We start from the raw sequence: 23,204 nt of genomic DNA on the forward strand, positions 1-23,204 counted from the left end.
TTGATTACGCAATACCTTTTTCATCTGCGCCTAGAGTGAACAAAGGGTGTTACTAAAGTGGGCAAAATGAGCAAATTAGGAGGGATTTAGGTAGAACTAAAGAGATCTTCTCAAGCAAATGGTGCTTATCATCCTATTAGCCTGCTGGACTGTGGGCAGAGAGGGGGCATCTGCAGAAACAGCTTTGGGCGAAAGGTTCTGAGGCTGCAGAGGAAGAGGTTAGGTGAAATGAAATTACAGTTACAGCCAAAAGTGTCGACAGGAAGTCATCCCCCCCCAACAGAAGTGAAAGAAATATCAGCGGCATCACCAGCAGCCTGATGATCTACTCAGCGTATGAGAGCCGTGAACCTGAACATACATGATGTGTGCAATACTGTTGTTTTTCTGTGCGTTCATGTTCACTGTTGCACAAGAACTCTTTATGTATTGTAAATGTCAAAGCAATTTTTCACCCGCTGCCAACACAAATGCCACAAGCCGGCTGTGTGGCATTTGTGTTTTTTTCATTCTACTGATTTTCATGTGAGTTATTATTTGCATGTGGCAGTATGGCATGGTTATCTATTATCAGTCTGCATGGGTATTTATCCAGTTCATCACAGTATGAAGATTTTACTGCATAATGCCCTCTGCAAAAATGAAAACCTGCACATGGCATATCATACTGACATTTGTCATCCCTAGGGATGCAACGATTATAGATTTTGTTGGTACGATTATAGTCTGAAAAATAATCAGGATTTCACACTCTAGATTTGAATGTGTTTATTTATTGCTGCCTTTTAAAACCACAATAACAGTAACAGTTTTGAATGTTTTGAAAATGATTATATGATCAATCCTCAACCTTTTTATTTAAATTCATCTGGAAAGATTAGACACTAGAGGTGAATCAGTCACACCACAAACAAAGGCCAAGTTGACAACAACAGTGCTGTCCTTAGGGCTCGTTAGCTGTTAACTGTAACGTTACCGTTAACATTAAACAGGCTAACGTTAGCTAACTGGTAATGTTAACAAGCTAACAAACACTTAACGTTAATAAACAAAAGTCGCCAGCAATTACCCGTCGCAGCTACAGCTACAGCTACAGCTGGTACTTACATTTTTATAAATACTATTTAAGTAGGTTGTGCATTTTTATTCGCCACTTGTATACACGTTTGTACATTCTTTTCTTTGTATTTTTTTATCTTTATTTTTGAATAGCTGTTCTTGTATTCTATCCTATTTATTATTTCTTGTATATTCTGTATGTGTGCCGTGTGTAGGGTTGGGTATCGTTTGGGTTTTTTCCGATACCGGTGCTAAAAAGATACTTTTAAAAAAAGGTGCTGGTGCCTAAACAGTGCCTCAACCGATACTTGAAAAAAAATAGGGTATTTTACAATAACTTTGAATGCACCACGAGGCTTACTAGTTTCAATTGAACGCACCGTCTGTATTGTTTTTCCGACAAAGGCAGCTGCACACTGCTAAACGTCCCGCTGTTGGAATCCTCTACAGCGAAATACAGACACCCTTTACACCGTTTAGCTGTCAGCTTAACAGTGTTTATGTGCAGCTATGCTTCTGTTGCGTCTAACGTCTGTTTCAGAGCATCAGAGAGCAGCGCAGAAGGCATTTAATTGGCACTGAAATGAGGCATCGAAATCCGCTTTGCTTTTCGGTCCGGTAGATACCGGTCGTTTAGGCACCGGTCCCATATTAGCAGCAGGTTTCGCTAAAAAAAAAAAGACTGTACGTACTGTATATATTAAATAAAAGTAACTCAAAAACTTAGTAAAAAAGGTGTTATTATTCTGCTTTAATGATTAAGATGTAACCGTTTCCTGTTCAATGACAACCAAGACATTCAGTGTATGCCGTGGCCTGTTGGTAGCTGATACCGCTGAAAGAATAAGTGGTTATTAATCCCCTCAACTAAACAATAGATGATTTTACCGGTACTGTCTTTGCTGTTGCATTAGTGAGAAAGTTAAGTGAAATAGATCCCCGTCATCTCCAGCGTTCTTATTACTGTGGCTCTGACCATCTGAAAGCAGTGGAGCATCTGAGTGAGCGTTAAGGATCATAAGACAACAAGGCTGGTCCTGAACCATTTAGTGCTTTATATGTACCAATACTTCACCAATAGTTTTAAAGATAAAGGGAAGTGTAGTTCAAATGCCTGAGGTAAAAGCCTGACTTCTACGCCATGCTTACTAATTTTTCTGCTTTTTTTGGTCACTGATCTTGAAATGGAGTTTAGGAGAACACAAAAGATTCTCGGAAACCAACGACCCAAACTCCTTAAATAGTGAATTTCGTTTTTGTCTCCGGGCCAAACATAAGTGTTTCTGTCTTGTCTATATTGAGCTTTAGAAAGAAGAATTACTCTCCACCGAGTCAGCTCGGTTGCATTAACATCTCGAGAGCGATCTGTCTCACCTGTATATACTTTTTTTTACCTAAACAAAGCAGAAGTACAGGGGACCAAGGCAGCTTCCATGCATTACACCAAAGAAGTGTTATATTTCTCGGACCAAATGTGGAGTTACGGCTCCAGTGCAATTTCCTTAAGGGTGATATTAATGGACTTTTCACATATTTGTCTCTGTCACTATCTACATTCAGCACAGTATGGACATTGTAACATTTGTATAATTTGACTCTCTAATAGCACAGGCTCAGGCAATTTCAGTTTTCAACTCAAAACAGCAATTTAACCAACAGAAAGCTGTACACTCGGATATATAATTTGTGTCACCCACAGACACTACAGCGATGTGTGCCGATTACCATGTCAGTGCTGTTGGCTGTTGGTTTTTATCAAAACCAATCAAATCTTTATCATGTGACCATTCAAGATCTAAAACACGTAAACTCTGGGAGCTTCTTATTTTGCTTCCTTCGGTGCTGAGAGAAAGAGATGAGTCTTGCTGGCAGTGACACAAATTACACAAGTGTTTAGCTTACCATTGGCAAAATTACTGCTTTGACTTGAAAATGGATACATAAATCGATGCAGCTAGTGCCATTAGAGACAAAAACACACACAGGGGGCTTACTTTGAAAAGCCTTTTTATACATCAACTCCATTCAATTTCTTCGTAGAAAATTCACCCTGGAACCAAAGTCAGTATTTGGGCAGATTTGGCATCACATACAGTATAGTGCTGCATCACGGATCGTTATGTAGAGGTACTGCTGCATGCGCCTGCACAACTCATTCATTCAAGTGCACTCATTGTGGCCCAGTATAACCACAGTGGTCCTACTTCAGCCATAAAGCAGCTGGGGGCCAAGCTCTTGCGTGCTTACACCTCGGCACTGGTCTTTTAGCGAGGGGAAAGTGTTATTCATTCAGCTTCTCCCATCGGGCCTACGCAGGGATTCAAACCTTTGCCTAATTGACTACATTGCATTCACTGCACCGTAGTCACTGCAACCTTGAGAGGCGGCGTGAGGTAACGATCTTGTCTGAACTGAGCCTCTTGAGCCTCTGACATTGGGAAGAGTCACACAGGCATTTTATATCAGAAATTGCCTCCCTCTCCAAAGCTCCTCTAACAATATTCAGCCCGGATTTTAGGAGAGAAGGGTATTCAAAGAGGCTCCAGGCTCAAAGCCTACAAAGTCAAAAATGTACAGTGGCTGCAGAGTAATAGGCAGCCGAGGCTGAGCCCAGCCGAGCTGACTTGGTGGCTGAAAAGGAAAGAAAGAGGGGGAAGGAGAGGGATGGCAAGGGCAAAGAAATATAGGACATTGAAAGAGGACCAAAAGGAGGTGGTAGGAGGAAGCAGTGGTGGAATGTAATGAAGTGCATTTACTGAAGTACTGTACTTGAGTACTAACTTGAGGTACTTGTACATTGAGTCTTTTCTTTTCATGCCACTTTCTACTTTTACTCCGCTACATCTCAGAGAGAGATATGGTGCTTTTTACTCCACTACAGCTTTAGTTACTTGTTACTTTACAAATGTTTACGATGTTTTATTATAAATTAAACTACCCAACAATATATAGGTACAGCTGAAATGATTAGCCGACTGAACACTTAGTTAATTGACAGAAGTGTTTTGATTGTTTCCAGTTTCTAAAATGTGAGGAGTTTTCTGCATAGAGTACTTTTACTTTCAATACTCTAAGTACATTTATTTTCTTGATGATACTTACATACTTTTACTTAACCCTTGTGTTGTCTTTCCGTCGACCATGAACTTGTGGTCCTTCCGGGACAAAATTGAAAATGAACTTTTTTTGGTCGCTTTAATTCATGGTCCATAAACTTTATTTATTTATTTATTTATATACATATAGATATATATATATAGATCTATATCTATAGATATATAGCTATAGATATATAGCTATATATATATATATATAGATATATCGATATATATATATATATCTATATATATATATATATATAGATATATCGATATATATATATATCTATATATATATATCTATATATATATATATATATCTATATATCTATATATCTATATATATATATATCTATATATATATAGATATAGATATAGATATATATATATTTTACCTGCGAAGAACATTGTATGGGTTCCATACAATGTACATCCATGCATCCATGTTGCTTTGGGCAATTTGGTTAACTTTGAAAACGGGTCAAATTTGACCCGAGGACAACACAAGGTTTAAGTAACATTTTCAATGCAGGACTTTTACTTGTAACAGAGTATTTTCTACAGTGTGGTGTTAGTACTTTTACTTAAGTAAAATTCCTCCACTGGGAGGACGAGAGAGAGAGAGCGAGAGAGAGAGAGAGAGAGAGAGAGAGAGAGAGAGAGAGCGAGAGTGAGAGAGAGAGCGAGAGACCACAAACAATCCTCAGGTGACGCAACGCTACCGGTGCAGATTGCCCCTCAACCTCGGTATCCACTGTCTCTTTCTTTTCTCTTCATCCTTTTTCTCACCACTCGCCCTCTGTTGCTCCCCGGAGCATTTGTCTCGGAGTGCTACAGCACACCAGGTGGGGTTACAGGTGCACCGCACAAATCCCTCACCTCCCTCCCTCCCTCCCTCCGCAGCGGGCTCGAGCCACATTAATCCGCTGATGTAGATTTACAGCGACAGGCCGGCCCGGTGAGCCCCTGGTTCGTTCACTTCAATTCCGGAATGTTCTGCTGAATGTCCTTTTGGTTTTTTTCCTTCATCTTTCTCCTCCTCCCTTTAAGCTGCCTCTCTCATGTTTCCTCAAGCTGTTGCCTTTCCTTACTGCTGCTGCCTTTTTTCGTTATCCCCCGACACGTTTCCTTCAAATATCTGATGTGGCTGCTCGGATAATCCTGAGTGAGGGATTAGCGTGACACCTGACCCAGACAGTAAGAAAAGCCAAAGATGAACAGCTCCACCCTGCAAACTGAGACTAGGCACCTTTCCTCTACATATTTTATTAATGTTGTGATATCTTGTGGCAGAGGCTGAATTTATGTTTGCTGAGAAGCAACAACCCTAAATACATTTTAGTTTATGCAGAAATGTCATTACTTTCCTGCCATTTGTTAATAAAACAGCTTGTGTCTGTCGGTTGAGGCGCATAATGCACAGCGCAAATGTGATGTCCTGGTTTAAATCTGGCCCCGAAGTGTTGCTGCATGTCATCCGCTTCTTTCTTCTAATCCGTCGCTCTTTCCGTCTACCTTAAAATATGCCACAAAGGAGAGAATTTCCCCCATACAAATAATGCCATATGCTTTGTAGAAAAGCTGCAGTGTTCTCAGAGCAGCCCATTTAGTCATTTAGAACAGCTGTGCTGATCAAAATAAAAAAAGACTATTGTATGAGTGAATGACTGAAACTATGGATAACTGCACAATCCTAATGATCACTAATTTGGTGATTTGGTGACTTGCAGCTCACCTGGGGGAGCAGTACGTGGAAAACTTGTGGAGCAAGTATTTATATATTAACATATGTGTTCAGGAGGAACATAAACACACATCAATTTACAAATTGGTGTGATGCTGATCTCTCGTATATGTAATGTTTTAATAACCAGTAAACCCCCAACTGAAGGACAAACCTCAATTTTCCACTGACCTGAGTCAGTTGTAACACTTTAAAGCTGCAATAAAAATATGTTCATATTAACAATGGTATTTCCTAAGAATGCTGTTGTTGTGGGTTCTTTGGATGAGATAATGTATGATTATGTTTCTATGTAGGTTAACTGTATGTTTATTGTGTGTTTAAGCGATGTGTCGCCATTTCGTTTCTCTCGAATGCCCAAGATGAATTTCTCCTACAGGAGACAATAAAGGCTTATCTTATCTTATTTTATCTAAATAACTACATGTATATGCAGGGTGCAATTTGTGAAGAAATTAGAGGGGGGGGGGGATGTTTTTTGATCATGCACAACAAAACAAAACATGCAAGAATTAAATCCTCCTTCCAATACCATGGGTGTCACTCATCAACGTTATATGCAGCAAGAACAAAATACTTTCACCCAGGAAACGCTTGTTCGCTCATTAGTAGTGTTTTAATCCAAATCCAGTCTTTTTCTTAAATTTAAGGAGTTGTTGTGGTGCACGCATCGCCACATGACGCTCACTTTTTCGGGCTTAACTCCACTATCATGGCCCCTGGAAGGACCGTCATCTGGCGGTGCCTGTACACGGCTCACAGTCACCTATTGGTGGCTTAACAACTGTCGCAGGTAGCCGGCGTCCCGGAGCTCTGTAGCGGCTAAATACAACCAGCAACTGCTGCCCCGGATATTATCATTCTATGGCACTATAGACTGTTATGTTACTGGGAAAAACGAAAACGAGATGAAACATCTCAAGGGGTTTATCCTTACACATTTGAACGACAACAGCTCGCAACTTCCTGTTTTGATTCACTCTCCCAGCTCTCATCACGCAGCACTTTTCAATGAAAACCTCAGAGAAATCCACTGTACGTGTCCAGCACCAAACAGGAGACAGACACAGTTAGAGACTAGCTGGGGAAACTATAGGAGCATTTTGCAGCTAAACAGACAGATATTTTTTTCTCAGGAGTTGGAGGAGACCAAAATAGAATAATAGCTAAAAGAAGAGTAAATATTGGTTCTCACATTCATCAGGTGGACATAAACAACTTCAAATTGTATATGTAAATCGGCAACTTCAAAACTACTTGAAATGCAAGTCTAAATGTATGGCTTTTTCTTCGAGTCCGTTGCAATTTCAGATGTCGTTCTGCCAATATCTGGCGCAGGTCACAGCTGATGGGGTCGGTTCAGCCAGGTCCTGGGGGCTGCACTGAGGGGCGTTTTCACACTCCAGTAGGTGGGACATTGTCTGTACCGCTCCACAGCTGCATGTGTCTTCTGTCCGGTGGTTCCATGCTTTCATAAGTGCTTTGCACCTCCCCTGTTCCACTCATAGTCTGTTGAGGGTCTTCCAGGTAAGCCATGGGAGGTCGTGCCCGCTGGCGAGACATTCAGTCGGGGTGATTCCTCTCTCCATCCAGTCCTGGGCTCGTGTGTTTAGCTGGTTCCATTCATCTTTCCAGATATTTGTCCTTGCTATTTCTTTGGTTGTCTGGAGGGGTGGGACTGTCTGCAGGAAACTGGCTCTGGATTTCAGCCAATGTATGGCTAAAAATAATGGATAAATAGTTAAATCACCCATCTTCTGTCACTCCAAGTGGTAGTAGAAATGCAAACTTCACTGCGCCTACTGAAAACCAAATAAAACCAAAACATTTTTTAAAGGAGACCAAACTTTAACACTTCCACACATGTACTATTATCTTGTTATTGATTCACATGTGCAGCCACTGATTCACCAATAGCTACAATGTTTTTCTCTGAGGATGCACAAGTCAATGAAGACCATCCCGTCTATCTAAGTGGGTTATAATCATGGTGTACTATCTGATAGAGCTGTTATGTTCCACTATTTTAAGAATATTCAAATGACTATTTAAGTGCTGTTGAAACAGCAATTATGTGATTATGTAATCTCAAAAAAAAAAAAAAAAAAAAAAAAAAGAACTTTCACTCAAATGTAATGCAGTTTTAATCAAAATGTCTTAAGACTTGCAAATAACCTAAACAATGTGTCTGAGAAGTGAACTGAAGGACACACGCTCAATTTTCCACTGACCTAATAGCCTGGAAAAACCCTGACGAACTTTCGGCAAATTTGAGATTTGCTCTGCAAGTCAGTCTGGCCAAGAGCCCATTCAAGCCCATTTCCAATTTTTACCAAATCGAGGCACCAATCATAACCGTTGAGGCGGGCTTTACACGATGACGATAGCGCAGCGACGGCAAGCAGATTTTTGTTTGCATTCAACATGACGGCTACCGAAGCGCAGCAACCCGTTGATGCCGCTGTCGCTGCTACATCACCGGGATCCTTGGTCTGATTGGTTGAAAGACTATCCAATTGCGCCCAGAGGCACTTGAGTGGTGTCCATTGGTGACGCCCCTTTGGAAATGGGCTGTGAATGAACCTTGCCCAGACCCACTCTCAGTTACAACTGAGAAGGGTCTGGTGTCAACCAGGCTGCTGACCTAAGTCACTTGTAACACTTTAAAGCTGCAATGAAAAATATTTTTATATTAACAATAGTTCAAATAACTACTTGTATGTAAAAGATTTCACTCATAGTAAGAACGCCAAAGAGAATTATCACCCACATCTGCAGTTCCCCTCAACTCTATGGGGCCTTATAGCATCACGTTTTTATATTTATTATGTATGTGGTTTGTTTATTGCCTGTTTTTCAGTCTTGTGTGAACTCCATTACTATATCGTCTTTCCCGTTTCGTTTCACCCACTGCTGGAAACGCACACACTCTGGACATTGTAATGCATCCACCAAATGGCATATGTTAACTCGGCATGCATCGATTTACTTTGACACTGCAGCATCTTGTCTCTCGCGGCTCCCTGCCACTGGCTCCTTTCCACCACCATCTCCTCTACCAGTCCTCTGCTGTCGTCTCTCTCTTCCTTCTGTCATTCCTTCCATCTATTGTCCCCATCTTACTCTACTGTCCTCTAGGGACATTGTGAATTTTCACTGGTCTCACAATATCGCATACGATTATCTTGTCAACGATTCAAATCGATATCACCATGCATCACCTCCTCAATATTATATATTACTACACATGACTTTCATCAACATATTCAAGCAGTTATATATATATATATATATATATATATATATATATATATACACAGTATCTCACAAAAGTGAGTACACCCCTCACATTTTAGTAAATATTTCATTATATCTTTTAATGGGACAACACTGAAGAAATTACACTTTGCTACAATGTAAAGTATTAAGTGTACAGCTTGTATAACAGTGTAAATGTGCTGTCCCCTCAAAATAACTCAACGCACAGCCATTAATGTCTAAACCACTGGCAACAAAAGTGAGTACACCCCTATGTTAAATTCCCATTGAGGCAGGCAGATTTTTATTTTTAAAGGCCAGTTATTTCATGGATCCAGGATACTATGCATCCTGATAAAGTTCCCTTGGCCTTTGGAATTAAAATAGCCCCACATCATCACATACCCTTCACCATACCTAGAGATTGGCATGGTTTAATGTCAGTTAGCCTAATAGCTGGTTTGATTTGCATTGAGAAATGATTTTATGGAAAGTACCCCATGGCAATCTCTAGGTATGGTAAAGGGTATGTGACACTGCAGACCGCTGGTCCACTTAGTTTCAACTCCACACTGTAGACACTAGCCTGAGCCCTGCATCAGATATACTGGTGGGTGTGTGTGTGTGTGTGTGTGTGTGTGTGTGTGTGTGTGTGTGTGTGTGTGTGTGTGTGTGTGTGTGTGTGTGTGTGTGTGTGTGTGCGCGCGCATGTGGGGGCGGGACTCATGTCCAAGTGTGATGAAACACACCTAAGGATGAATGCAAGTCCATTCATCTCCTTGTTCTCAGGCATCCATTCACAGAGGCTGATGGAACGTGCTGATAAAGAGGAGAGGAGATATGAATGGTCCGACTCTGAGAGGGAGGGAGCGGAGGAATGAGGAAGAGGAGAAGATTTGAATAAAAGAGAGGGGTAGGGAGGGAGGGAGGAAATGGAGAAAGGAAGGGCAGAGGGGACAGAGATATGGAAGAGGAATGAGTTAATCAATAGAGGAAGGAAGGAACTATGGATCAAAGGAGAAGGAAAGAGTGAACGGAGGGGGAAGAGGATAAAGAAGGAGAAGAGGAGGGAAGAACAGAGGTATGAGGAAGGATAAAGAGGAGAGCATCTGACGAGAGAGAATGACAAAGCAAAAGCATCAGAAAGACCAGAGCAAAAAGAAATACGAGGACGAAAGGAAACAAGGAAGAGAGATAATGAAGGAAAGAGGAAGGAAAAGATGAAAGGGAACATGGTAAGCAAGGAGAAACCAAAAGGAACCTGAGACAAGGAAGAAAGAGAGGAACAGAGGAAGGAAAGATGGAAGTGGGGAAGACACGGAAAAAGACAAGCAAAAGAAAACCAGAGGGAACAAAGAATGAAAAAGGAAGAGAAGAAAGTGGGGAGGAGTGGAGATGGGAGGACGGAAAGATGAAAAGGCACAGGAAGTTAAGAGAGTCCAAAGGAGAATGGAAGCATCATGAAAAAGGAGGAATGGAGAAAGGGAAAACAAGACAAGACAAGAAGAAAGAGTGTAGGAAGGAAGAGAGCAGGAAGAAATGAAGTAAAGAAGAGAGGAATGAAAGAAGAAGCAGAGAAGGGAAGGAAGGAGAGTTGAAAGGGCACAGGGAAGTAAGGAGAGACCAAAAGAGGATGGAAATAATCAGGAAGAAGAGGAATACAGAAAGGAAGCAAATATGGTGGAAATAACAAAAAGACAGATGAAAAAGGAACAGAGTAAAGAAAGAGCAAGGAAGAAAAGTAGTCACTGGAGTAGGCCTGCACGATTCGGGGGGAAAATATGAATCACGATTTTTTTAGCTTAGAACTGATATCACGATTCTCTGCCACCATTCTTTTCTCACGAAGTGTAATGTTTATTGCACACATGAACCATGACAAAAGCAAACTAACTGGCAGTGCCAAATAGGGGTGCACGATTCAGAAAATGTCACGATTCGATATCGATTTTTAGGCTCAAGATTCGATTCAAAATCGATTTTCGATTAAAAAAAAACGATTCACAGTATGTAAATGTAGTTACTTTTCCCATGAGATTGCAGTAGACATACAATTGGCATTGACCAACTGCCACTTTGCTTGTTTTCAAGCCATGATGTCTCTCTCTCTCTCTCTCTCTCTCTCTCTCTCATGGGGGGGCCAAATTCTCTGGGCGGGCAAAGCAGAGAAAGGGGAGGTAACCTTTCCCCTTATGACGTCATAAGGAGGAGATTCCAGATCGGCCCATCTGAGCTTTCATTTTCTCAAAGGCAGAGCAGGATACCCAGGGCTCGGTTTACACCTATCACCATTTCTAGCCACTGGGGGACCATAGGCAGGCTGGGGGAACTCTTATTAATGTTAAAAAACCTCATAAAGTGACATTTTCAAGCCATGGGACCTTGAATGTCAATGTCAAATGCTTTCAGTAAATTAATTGAAGGAGAAAAAAAAATTTAAGTCATTTAAAAATTAAATCGAGAACAGGGGTGAATCGAGATCGCGATTTTATAACGATTTATTGTGCAGGCCTACACTGAAGGACGATAGGTAGCAACAATTCACCCGGAAGGGAGGCAAGACCAAAAGAGAGCGTAAGCAAAAAGAGAGGACAACAGAAAAAGACAACAACAATACAAACCAGAGAAGACAGGAAATGGAATAAAGGAAGTGAGGTAGGTTTAAAGGATGTAGTGGAGGATGAAAGTAAAGAAGGAAGAAAGAGCATAGGGAAGTATGGAGAGAACAAAAAGGAATGGAAGTAAGGAATAATAGCTGATGGAAGGAGGGAAGGAAGTATGGAAGAAGAATCATAGAGGCAGAGGAAAGGAACACAAGGAGAAGGGGAGGATGGAGGTAACTGTTAAGTATAATCAGAGAAGAGAGGAAGGAAGTGGAGAAGAAAGGACAAAAGGACACAGGAGGAGGAAAGGAGATAGGAATGAAAGGAGTGGAAGATGGAAGGTAGAAAAGTTGCAACAGGAAGTAAAGAGAGTCCAAAAGGGAATGGAGGTATGGAAGAAAACGAGGAGGAAGGAAGGACTAGGAAAATAAAAGAAAGAGAATGGAAGAAGAAAACGGGGAGGAAAAGTCAAAAGGACAGAGCAGAAAAAAAACAGATGAAAAGCAGCGAGATATAAAGGAAGGGGGTGAGGAAAGAATGAGGAAGGAAGGGAGAGGAATCCAAAAGGAGAGGAAGTGACTAAACAAAAAAGGAAAAGCAGAATAAAGTCCAGCCGACTGCAGAAAAACGACCCAAAATGGCTGAACTCATTTGGCCTGGCGCAGCCCTTCAATGGATATGATGTCACACACACACACACACACACACACACACACACACACACACACACACACACACACACACACACACACACACACACACACACACACGAAAGAGAGAGTGTTTCAACAACACTTGGGGATTATATGAATGAAGTATTCAGACAGCTTAGTGTCACAATTAAATGTGTGCGATTGTGGTGAAGAGACAGAGAAAAAGAGACGGAGGGCGAGAGAGGAAAACTCACAACAGGAAGAGAGAAAGGGAGAGAGACGGGCAGCGCCAGCCTTCCGTCGCTCTCTGTCTGCCTGCCTGTCGCTCTGCTTCGCCACGACTGCTCTGTGATGGATTGTGGGAAGCGATGACACTTGACAACTTCTACTGTTCAATTCAAACACCGAGAGAGACACACAGCAGACCAGGTGGCAGGTTGCACAGATGTATCTCTGCACACAAAGTGGAGGGTTTGATGCCACCTCTTCTTTCATTCCCCCTCTCTTTCTTCTACGTTTTATTCTTCCCTCATAACTCCTTCCTTCCTTCCTCCCTCCCTCCCTTCAATCCTCGCCTCTTTCTTTTCTCCCTTCGCTCCCTCCTTTCTTACGCTGTTGCCTTCCTCCCTTGTTCCTCCCTCATTTTACAGGTGGACACACAGCTACCAACATCAAGGCATTTGTGTATTACATCCTGGTACACGCATCACAGGTAACAAGCTACCAGATGCTGTTAAACCCTGTTGGCTTTACAATTTTCTCAAGCTAATTTTACAATCTGTTGACAGTCTACCCAAAAGTCTAAGTGGCCTCGTGGCAGCTTAAAGGATAATTACGGTTTGGAGCAATCTGGGTCTTATTTTTGTAGTTATGTTATTATTGTATTCGTGACAGTAATTGTCAAGATCTGAAACCACGGTAATACCGTTTAAACAGAGTCTGACTGGGGAAGAAACACTAGCAGTCAGACCGGTTGTAAACAAGCAAAACATTTAGCCATCATCTCACAGTTCTCTAAACTAAATGTTGTCTGCCCCCCCCCCCCCCCCCATCACACACCAACACCGGGGTGACCCCAATGGCATTCATTGCGTGCTTAAATAGTAAAAATTCTGATTCATCAACGGTGCACATATTGATTTTGCAAGTGCAACTGCAGGTGGACACTTCAATCATGAGTTTGGATAGGTGTAATTGTGCATTTCCTCTGGACAGCACGCACCCAAGAGAGAGTGAGACGGAGAGAGAGAGGGAGAGGAAGAGGGAGAGGGAGAGGGAGAGAGTGAGTGGGTGGGTGTCAGAGAGAGAAAGAGAGCAAGAGCTACTGGCAAGATGCCTTATTATTAAAATCAATTTTGAATTTCAAACATGTCATCACAGCCCTCCTCCAACAAACATGTCATCGTCCATCGTGATGTTTCACTGTGGAAATCACCATAAGCCAATCGGGAGACATCGCCCGCAACCCTATTGCTCTCTTTTCTTCTGTTCATTTTTTGGTAATCCGAAAGGTTTCTCCTCGTAGTTAGCTAAGTTAGCTTATTACCGTTGCTCAGAACAGTACAAATGGACATTCAGAGTAGGAAACATACAAATCGGGGATCAAATGAATGGAAAAACCAACATAGAGTGTCTTCACATCCCAAATACTAACTTAACACTAGAGGCACGACAGGTTGCCATTCAATGTGAATGGAACCCCCCAACACATGGTGCTACCCCCACAACTCAAGACACAAATGTCCACCAGTGGCACAATGGGGAGGAGTTGAGAATGGTTCAACTTTATACAAATTTTGGTAACACTTTACTTGAAGGTATCTACATAAGAGTGACATGACACTGTCATGAACGTGTCATAAACATTATAAACAAGTCATAAACGTTTATGACATAAAACTTCTTTTAGTGTCATTCAGTTTTTGTCATGACAAGTTATGGTTAGGGTTAATGTGTCATGACTGTGTTCATGACAGTGTCATGTGTTCATGACATGTCATGTCACTCTTATGTAGACACCTCCAAGTAAAGTGTTACCTAAATTTCTTCTGACGTGGGGGAACGACAACCCGGTAAAAAAACAATCACGCTTGTTCTGCACAGCTGTTTTCTGCTCCAACTTAACTATCAAAAGCACTTTATTTAAATGTGAGAACATTTTTTTATAGTTGCAACGTCCAACGACTTCCCCACTGATTATATAACTTTAACAAGCTACCACAATAACGTCACATATAGCGACAAAAGGAGAAATTAACTGCCCAAGCATTCAGTGCAACTCTACCACCAGACAAGAACGTCAATAATGGACGTTTCTGCAAAATCCCAGATTACATCTAATGGTAAAACTAGTTTTTTTTATTATCACTAACTTTCTACAATATCTGTGCATGGCAACTACGTTATGGTTGCAGCTCCTATATGACATGCCGCTAACCTCCACACCCTTAAAATCTGCCTCGCTTTATGGGGCAGTGGTTTTCAAAGTGGGGGTCCGGGGACCCCCAGGAGTCCTTGATGGGGTTCCAGGGGGTCTCCAGCAAAAAAGGGGAAATCATTCATTTTCACTGCAATTCCTTTCATAAGTAGCACAATGACAGTACATGTATGACTATTTTGGTCATGGGGTTCATACACTTTCTGTACTAATATATAAATCTATAAGCAGGGGTTAACACTTTTGCAAGGCACTGTATCCGTGTCACTGTCATTCTCATTAGGGGCTGAGCCCCCCTAAAGGTCTGATCCTAGAAATCGCTCCTGCCAACCAACCTCATTACACGGATTTTTGGTCTTTCATACTACTCGCTACCGTTGTTGCTCTTCATACTACGTCATCTTACAGCGCCGCGGTTGATCGACTGCTATTGCTTCCATACAGACGCTAAAGGGTGATTTTTGCGTCTCTATCTGGCGCTGAGAGCCACTGACCAAGCGTCAAGTATTTGACGAGTTGGGAATGAGAACGGGTTGCTTCTCCACACACCCTCGGAAGAAACACTGTGTGGATGACCTGACGCTCACATGATGCCTCGGTAGTAGATAGCCTCAAAACAAACAAAAAAGGAGGGTGAGAGTGAATGTGGAATAAGCCTGGCAGCCTTTGAGGGCGTCAGCCAGGAAGTCACCATCTTTATCCATCACACCCTGTCTGACTTAACTACCTAACACAAGATAAAATGGCTGGATCGAGCCCAACAGTCCGCTGGCCTCATGAAACAGCATCATGAAAACTCTGCTGCCTCAGCAGTCGATGGCCTCAAAATGGTGGAAGCGGGGAAAATGTGTAGCCAAGGTGATTTTTTTTCCAACTACTACTAGGGGCACAGGGTCACACAGACATGTCAAAAATGTCAACACAGAATACAGATCGTTGGTCTGGTTACTGTCAGCTTCCATAGGGCCCTTATAGAGATGCTGCACAGCTACTTTTGCTGGAGTCACAAGACGAAAAAGGAAAAAAATGCCAGCTAAGTTTCTATTTTCATTGAATGTTAGACGTCAGATATCCGTGCAGGGGGGTGTCTCAGTTTGATGATTTTAGTAGAGGGACGTGAGCAATGCTTGCGAGCATCTCTGCAAGAGAGGAAACCATGGCTACACACTCAACTAGTTGTTTCATGCATTTGAAGCACTTCTCACAGGTGAGAAATCCAAGAAAATGGGGTGTATGGGCTTTAGTGCTAATGTCAAACTGACCAGCAGCTCTCCCTCTGCCATCTACCTCCATTACAGCAACCATGCCTCAGCAAAAAAACACTTACACTGTACCAGGCTGCTGTAGAGAAACGGGAGGGATGAATAGTGTGTTTACACTACATGACTGGAAATTCAATTCAAACTGTTGAAGCGCGCGCGCACACACACACACACACACACACACACACACACACACACACACACACACACACGTGTAACTGCAGCATCATCAATGCCAGTAATGTTTTATTTTCCATCATGCTTTGAGGAACTGTGCTTTGTGCTGGAGATTGGAGTGGAGGTGGAGGTGGAGATGGAGGGAGGGGGTGCACGCTCCTAGCTCTATATCCCAATTTCCCCTGTCTGTCCTAGGGAGTGATCTTCACACACACACAGCCTGCTGCTTGCTGGTGCACCAGCTGCTAATGTGAGTGTGCGTCCACGCACGCACGCATACACAGACACAAACACACACACAGAGACACACACACACACACACACAGGACTGATTCTGGATCTGATAGCTGCCCTACAGCTAATAATACTGAAAGGGGGGGGGGTAGTTTTGGGAGAAGAGGAGGAGGAGGAGGAGGAGGTGGTGGTTTTGGGAGAAGAGGAGGAGGAGGGGGTAGGAGAGATGTGAGTTCCCTCGGTGCAACCAGGGCAGCCGCTGGAGAGGGCATAACGCACATATGCGCAACAACCGGTTGGGAAATTTAAGAATGCAAATGCCTGAGCGGTGAGATTGCAGGCGCGCGGGGAGGCATGTATGCGGGTTTTCAGAAATGTCACACAGTGAATCACAGCTGCACCTGTCTGTCACCGACTGTAAGTTAGGCGCTGACTTCATGCGTGAGAGAAAGAAAGATAGATAGATAGAGGAGGGATGGATGAAGGGGTGGCGCACCGGTCCATGCATGTGTGTGCGCGTCTGGGTGAAAGACAGTCATTCCGCCCGGCGTGCACGCGCATCAATGACAGAGGGGTCAAAGCCTCGCGCACCGGCCGGCTGCGTCCTATAGGCTACCCGCAAGAGCGCGAGCCAGGGAGAGTACCGGGCTGCACATACATGCACAGCAAGCCCCGGAGGAAATACAGCAGCAGCGCACATCCAGAACAGCCGGAATGTGAAGGGCAAAGCCGGAGACAGTTTTCGGAGCCACGGCGCAACATTTTTCACCTTCATCCAGAGGCAGAGTCTGGAGGGTCCGAAATAAGACATGGGAAGAATTTACTCACTGTTTTCAGGAGCCCGACACTCTTCTGCTTCTCTTTTTGCTCTCCGCTTCTCTTCTCCGTGCACCACAATCCACCCGTCCATCCCACCGCTGGACATTCCCTGCGGCATATAGAGCCTGATCGATTCTAATGTTGCGGGTTAATGTCCTCGGGATGAAACGGAAACATGTCACCCCCCCACCACCACCACCAAAAAGAAAAAAAAGAAAAAAAAAGAGCAGCTAATCACGCGCGTACACAGTTTCGACCTTTCCTCCACTCGGCGAGGCTACATGTTGCTGACTGCTGCCTCTCTATCCCTCTCACTCACTCTCCCGTCTCCAGTTATTTTGTTAAAATTCAGTATGTACGCTCTGTCACCTAGCAACGTCTCCCTCCCTCCCTCCCTCCCTCCCTACCTCTCTCTCTCTCTCCTCCTCACTTCCTCGCGACACGTGTTGAATGCTAAACTAAGTGGCCCGGTGTGGGATGATTTCCTTCTATCTTAACTTGAATATTTCTTTATTGTTTTCATCTCTCTTTTATTCCCAACTCTTCATCCACCTTGTCCTCTTTTCTCCTCCATCTATTTCACTCTTCCATCCCTCCCCAAGGATGCATTTTCATCTTCCCTCTCTCATCATCATCTCCCTCACTCGTTTTTCTTTCCCTCATCCCTCCCGTGTGTCCTTCTTTCCTCCTGTCCCCCATAACCCATCTCTCACCCTCTTTTTCCTGTCATCCCCTCCTCTTCTGTGTCAGCCCTCTCAAATGTGACAGGACGTGGGCCACCAAAAGCATCCAGTGAAGGAAAGATTGAAACAGAAGTGATAACATTATCAAATCTGTAAAAGCCTGAGGTGAACACAAAATAAAATCTAAGGATGCTTTATGCAGGTCTTTATGCTTTAGATTTTTGATGTGCGATTTAAAAAAAAAAAAATCTATAAATCATTTAAGTGGTAAGCACAAAAAAAGTACATTCCGATTAATTAGTCATTTTAAACACTTGCTGACCGCAGCAGAACAACTGCTTAGATTAGTTTGGTGTTCATGAATTATTATGAAGGAAAAGTGTTGTGGCAGCTCATTAACCTATACTGTGTACAGTAATAAGCAACAACACTGAGTAAATGTTTTAGCTCTCACGGGTGGCTTTTCTGCATGTAATATGATGCATAATCAAATGTGGACTGAGTTCAAAAAGTTACAAAGTGCAGTTACTCCTCACGTCCTCACGCTCAGGTTTTACGTACTGTATAGTCTACCTGCACTTTAAGTAATTTACAATTTAAACAACTTTATTTTTGCTCTACTACATTTCAGACAGACTTTTTTACTTTACATTTACTTGACAGCGTTCGTTACTTTTATCATACAGCACATTTAAGCACCCTCTCGAATATGATTCACTCTTAGTATATAGAGTAGGTATATAATATATACAATATCAAGATTCATTATATAATCTAATATAATAACATTAATACAATGAAAGAAGGTGGTTTGCATGATAAGTACTTTTACATTTGATACTTTGAGTATATTTAGAATTAAAATAAGATTGATGACAAAGTTGGTTTTCACTTACAATCAAGTTGCCTTGGTGTTTTCTGCTTACAATAAATTCAATTCAAATAACTTTATTTATCCCCCGGGGGCAATTTAAAGGCACTAGGATTAGTTCTAATTCATAATTATAATAATACACACAGTGCATACCATAATAAATAATAATTAAAGTGCAAAAGTGCAATAATAGAAGAGCAGAAACACAGTTTTATAATATAAAATAATTGTCTGAGATACAATTAATGCGTTTTAAGTTTAGAAACATGTTGAGTGGCCACCCCCCCTCCCCCCCCTTGCCTCACAGTGGTTTGGTCCACTGCATGGTTTTCTCCTTATACGTTAACGGTAGAGTTGGGCATCGTTTGGATTTTAACGATTCTGATTCCAATTCCGATTCTTCCTTTCGATTCCGGTTCTTATCGATTCTCGATTCTTTTAGGGGCGGAGTTGAAACGGGTCACATGCCTATTTTCACAAAGAAGAGGAATGCTTTATTTTGATTAAATGATGGTTTGCAGTTTCTCAGGGCTTTTTCAATGTAAGTTAAAGCCACACTAGAGCGCTGCTTACTGTGCTCCAAGGCTGCAACACAAGCGCCTGGCCGCCTCGGAAACCAAAACTTGCGCATGGTAAATTGGGAAGCGATGATCCTCTAAACGATTCCAAACGATTAAAATTAAAAAAAAACGATTCTACTGGAATTGTAATTTTTGAAACGATTCCAAGTAGGAATCGGTTCTCGATGCCCAATCCTAGTTAAGGGTACACAGAAGTCCGGTGGGACTCGTGGGAGAAATTCTGTGTTTATTGTCACCCCGCCCTTTTGTTAGATGAGATTTACGCCCATGGGCGCAGCTTATCTTATTAAGCGAGTGTCTTTACATTTTGAGGCTAAAAGTAGGTAAGACTCTCTCTTTGTCCCTCCTCTTCACCTCCTCACATTCCCTCTTTCCTCTGCTCGGCTTGTTATACCGTCGTAAATGTTTGTGCCATTTTTAATGTTGAGTTTGAATCAGCTGCATGTGAAGATGATCAATGAACTACTGAGAAAAACATGCTTCCCTCCTCTCCTCACTGTTGCTCAGATTCACATGTTGTAATTTCTTCCCCTAATTGTGGCAACGGCAAAACTTTCTCTCCCCTACCCGGAGGGGGATGGATGATAATTTCCGCATGGATTTGTTCTTTACAACCGAGTGGGCCAACTTTTTTTTTTTTTTTTGCTTCCTCTTCCCGCCTTAACATACTCCATTCCCATTCTCCCACTGAAGATAATGACAGTTTTAGATTCACATTTCAGAAGACAAAAATCTTTGGCCAATTAGCTTAAAACCCTTGTGTTGGCTTCGGGTCAAATTGAAAATATGAGACGTAGAAATAAGCGCTGAAAATGTGTAGAAGAAAAATTTTATAATTTAAAACGTTGGAAAAAGCAAAAACAAACCAAAAAAAAAAAATGGCGTCAAAAACGTTGAAAAAAAAAAGTGAAGAACAGGAAGACAACATAAGGGTTAATCTCAAATAATTTGTATCTAAATCTATATATAAATATCTAAAATAAATGATGACCTTCCTTCCTCTGAAAATTAATCTCCTCCACAAAATGTTCTCATCAGAAGACATTTGCATCAGAACTGCCACGCCGTTTTCGCTTACACGATCGGCGGGCGCTTGAAAGACATTGCTTTTTTAAGATTTGAGTAACTGTCAGTGTTGCAGTTTATTTGTAGCGTTTTCCCGGTATTGTGAAGAGACAAACTGCACTAATTTCAGCCCTATAAGGTGAAGAACATGCACAAGTGTATGAAATGATCTCTGAAGCTTTGCTTTTTATCTTCCACCAGCCCATCATCGTTAATGGACCTGTGAGAGCGAGAGAGAAAGATAAAGGCTGAAAACAGATGTTGTCAGTTTCCTTTCTTTTTCCTCTCAACACTTGTTCCTCTCCCCGGCTGTACGTGTTTTCTTCTCAGCATAAATATAGAAAGGACATGCAGCAGCCAGTCGCCCGGCCAGTCAGCCGGCACGGAGACATTTAAAAATAGGCCCTAATTATTAGTGGAAGGCTCGGACCGACAGACAAGCAGCCATCTTGGTTCTTGTTTACACAGTGGTGCTGTGGTTGTAAATTGGACGCCGGGAATCGACTTCTGGGTTCTAAAAAGCCTGCCTGTCTGCCTGCCAGAGTACAAATAAAGAGTAGAAAGAGACTGGTGAGGAAAATACAAAGAGGGACACAGACAGACACAGACATACACACACACACACAGACACACACACACACACACTTTATTTAAGAAGAATTTACTTGGACAAATATTATAGGTGCAGTTAAATACATATACAAAATCATGGACCATTAGCATACAGCAGGTCTTCATACTATTAAGCATACCCCTGTTCTTATGGGTAGAAGTAACAGCGTCTTCACCATATATGTGGCTGCCTATAATAGCCGACAGAGCACAGTCAGTTGCTAGCCGTTTAGCCCTCTTTTTGGGCACCCCAAGCTGACCTAGCCCATTTACAACCAGCCCGTGTGTGTGTGTGTGTGTGTGTGTGTGTGTGTGTGTGTGTGTGTGTGTGTGTGTGTGTGTGTGTGTGTGTGTGTGTGTGTGTGTGTGTGTCCTAGGCTGCCAAATATGAAAACAAATAGTCGGCCCCTATAGCCTAGCTCTGAGATGGTGTTTAGGAGCGGTTGGTATTTAATGACCTTGGTCAAAAAAGCTTCCTCCATGCTAGAATCAAAGGTGCATGCAACCTTTAAAATTAACACCTCACTGGACTCCTCATTGACCACAGCAACATGTGGTGTATTGGCAAGCAGGTGTGAGAAGGTATCAGAATTACTATTGCAGTGCTGGAACACTGATGTTTTACACAAGAATTTTTGTACATTCTTACTGCGGGTGAGAAGTGATTTGATGTCTTTCAGTGTTAGATCCACTATTCTGTCATGACGTGCTATGTACATTCCCTTGTAAGCATGGCAGCCATTCAGGATGGTGTGTGGTAATCATGCATACATGTGTGTTTGCATGCCTGCGTGTGTGTGTGTGTGTGTGTGTGTGTCTTTCTTTCTCGTCTACATCTAATCTCACTCAGCTTTAAATATCTTTCCAGAGTTGACACAAAATGCATGGAGAGTCCACAGTTACTCACTGATTGAAGTTTTTAAAAAGCTGTGTTATAGTGCTGCACTGAAAACATAAACCAACGACAACGCCCCAACTGCTACGGGAAACAAAAGAGGAAACACTGTTTACGTTTACACGCACATAATATTCCGGGTTTTTTTCCCTTATTCTGAAAAAGACAATATTCCGACTAAGCTGTTTACATGGCTAATGAAAGTGAGTATTCCACTAATATTCCCGTTTACATGTAGCCATGCAAAATAAATAAAATTTCTAAGTTTACCAGCTGTGAAGGACTTGTTGGACCGTGCGAACACAGCGTCCCTCTTTCATTCCTTCAACCAGCTCCTTAATAAGGTCAGCATAGCGATGTGCGGGCATGTTCAAAAACCTGTTGATATCCAAGTCTTTGATAATGATTAAAAGTAGCTGGGTTTCTTCTTATCGGGTCTGCAGCCTTGCAAACTGTTGTCTTATTGATTTGTGTACAGCAACCATGGCAACGCACAGAGCTGACAATAAGCCGTAAACAGGCAACAGACCGTAAACTGGGCGTGAAAACCAAGGGGGTAAGCCTCTCCTCTGACCGCGAACCTCCTATGGCGCCATTTTAATGCTACAAAGCCATCACCTCCCGTTAGCATTCCATTGACTGCCATTCATTTTGGCGCCACTTTGACAGCGAATAACTTTACATCTGAAGAGTTTAAAGACTCTATTTGTCCATTGTTCATTTCTAAAGAAACACGACAATGTATAAAAGGCTCCATTACCTTGTACCTCACGTTATGGCTCCGTAGCAGACGTTTTTGTATAAATAGGCTAACGATTGTGTCATAACCACGCGACTTACTGTCGCATAGTAGAGGAATTACCGTATAGTACAGGAGAAGCTCGCAGGCAGTTTCGTCTCACATTAGCTGTTTAAGTGTAATTACTAATGTTAACTAGCATTTTAGTTAGCAATAATTACCCTGTGCCTATGTAATCTCCTTACATATACCTATGCTCTCTGTCTCTGCAAGATTGGGAATGATTGAGATTTCTCTTGGCTACCAGAAGACTTACAACTTTCAGACACGTTGCTCACGGCACATTTACGTTGTCTCTCTCAGTTGGAGGCTGCGCAGTAACCCTAGCCATCACCAGAAAAGTGCTTCTAT

At 42.3% G+C, this 23,204-nt stretch overlaps 1 protein-coding gene across 1 annotated transcript in view; it reads right to left on the bottom strand.

Annotated features, from left to right (window-relative positions):
• grin2da (glutamate receptor, ionotropic, N-methyl D-aspartate 2D, a) overlaps positions 1-17,638 on the bottom strand; it is a 275,179-nt gene extending 257,541 nt beyond the window's left edge. Inside the window, exon 1 of the mRNA XM_035992896.1 lies at positions 17,354-17,638. The gene's annotated coding sequence lies outside the window, so the exon portion shown is untranslated. The remainder of the gene's footprint in view (positions 1-17,353) is intronic.
• Positions 17,639-23,204: the final 5,566 nt, after the last annotated feature.

The sequence above is a fragment of the Sander lucioperca genome, chromosome 16, assembly GCF_008315115.2.
Source record: "Sander lucioperca isolate FBNREF2018 chromosome 16, SLUC_FBN_1.2, whole genome shotgun sequence".
Lineage (NCBI taxonomy): Eukaryota > Metazoa > Chordata > Actinopteri > Perciformes > Percidae > Sander > Sander lucioperca.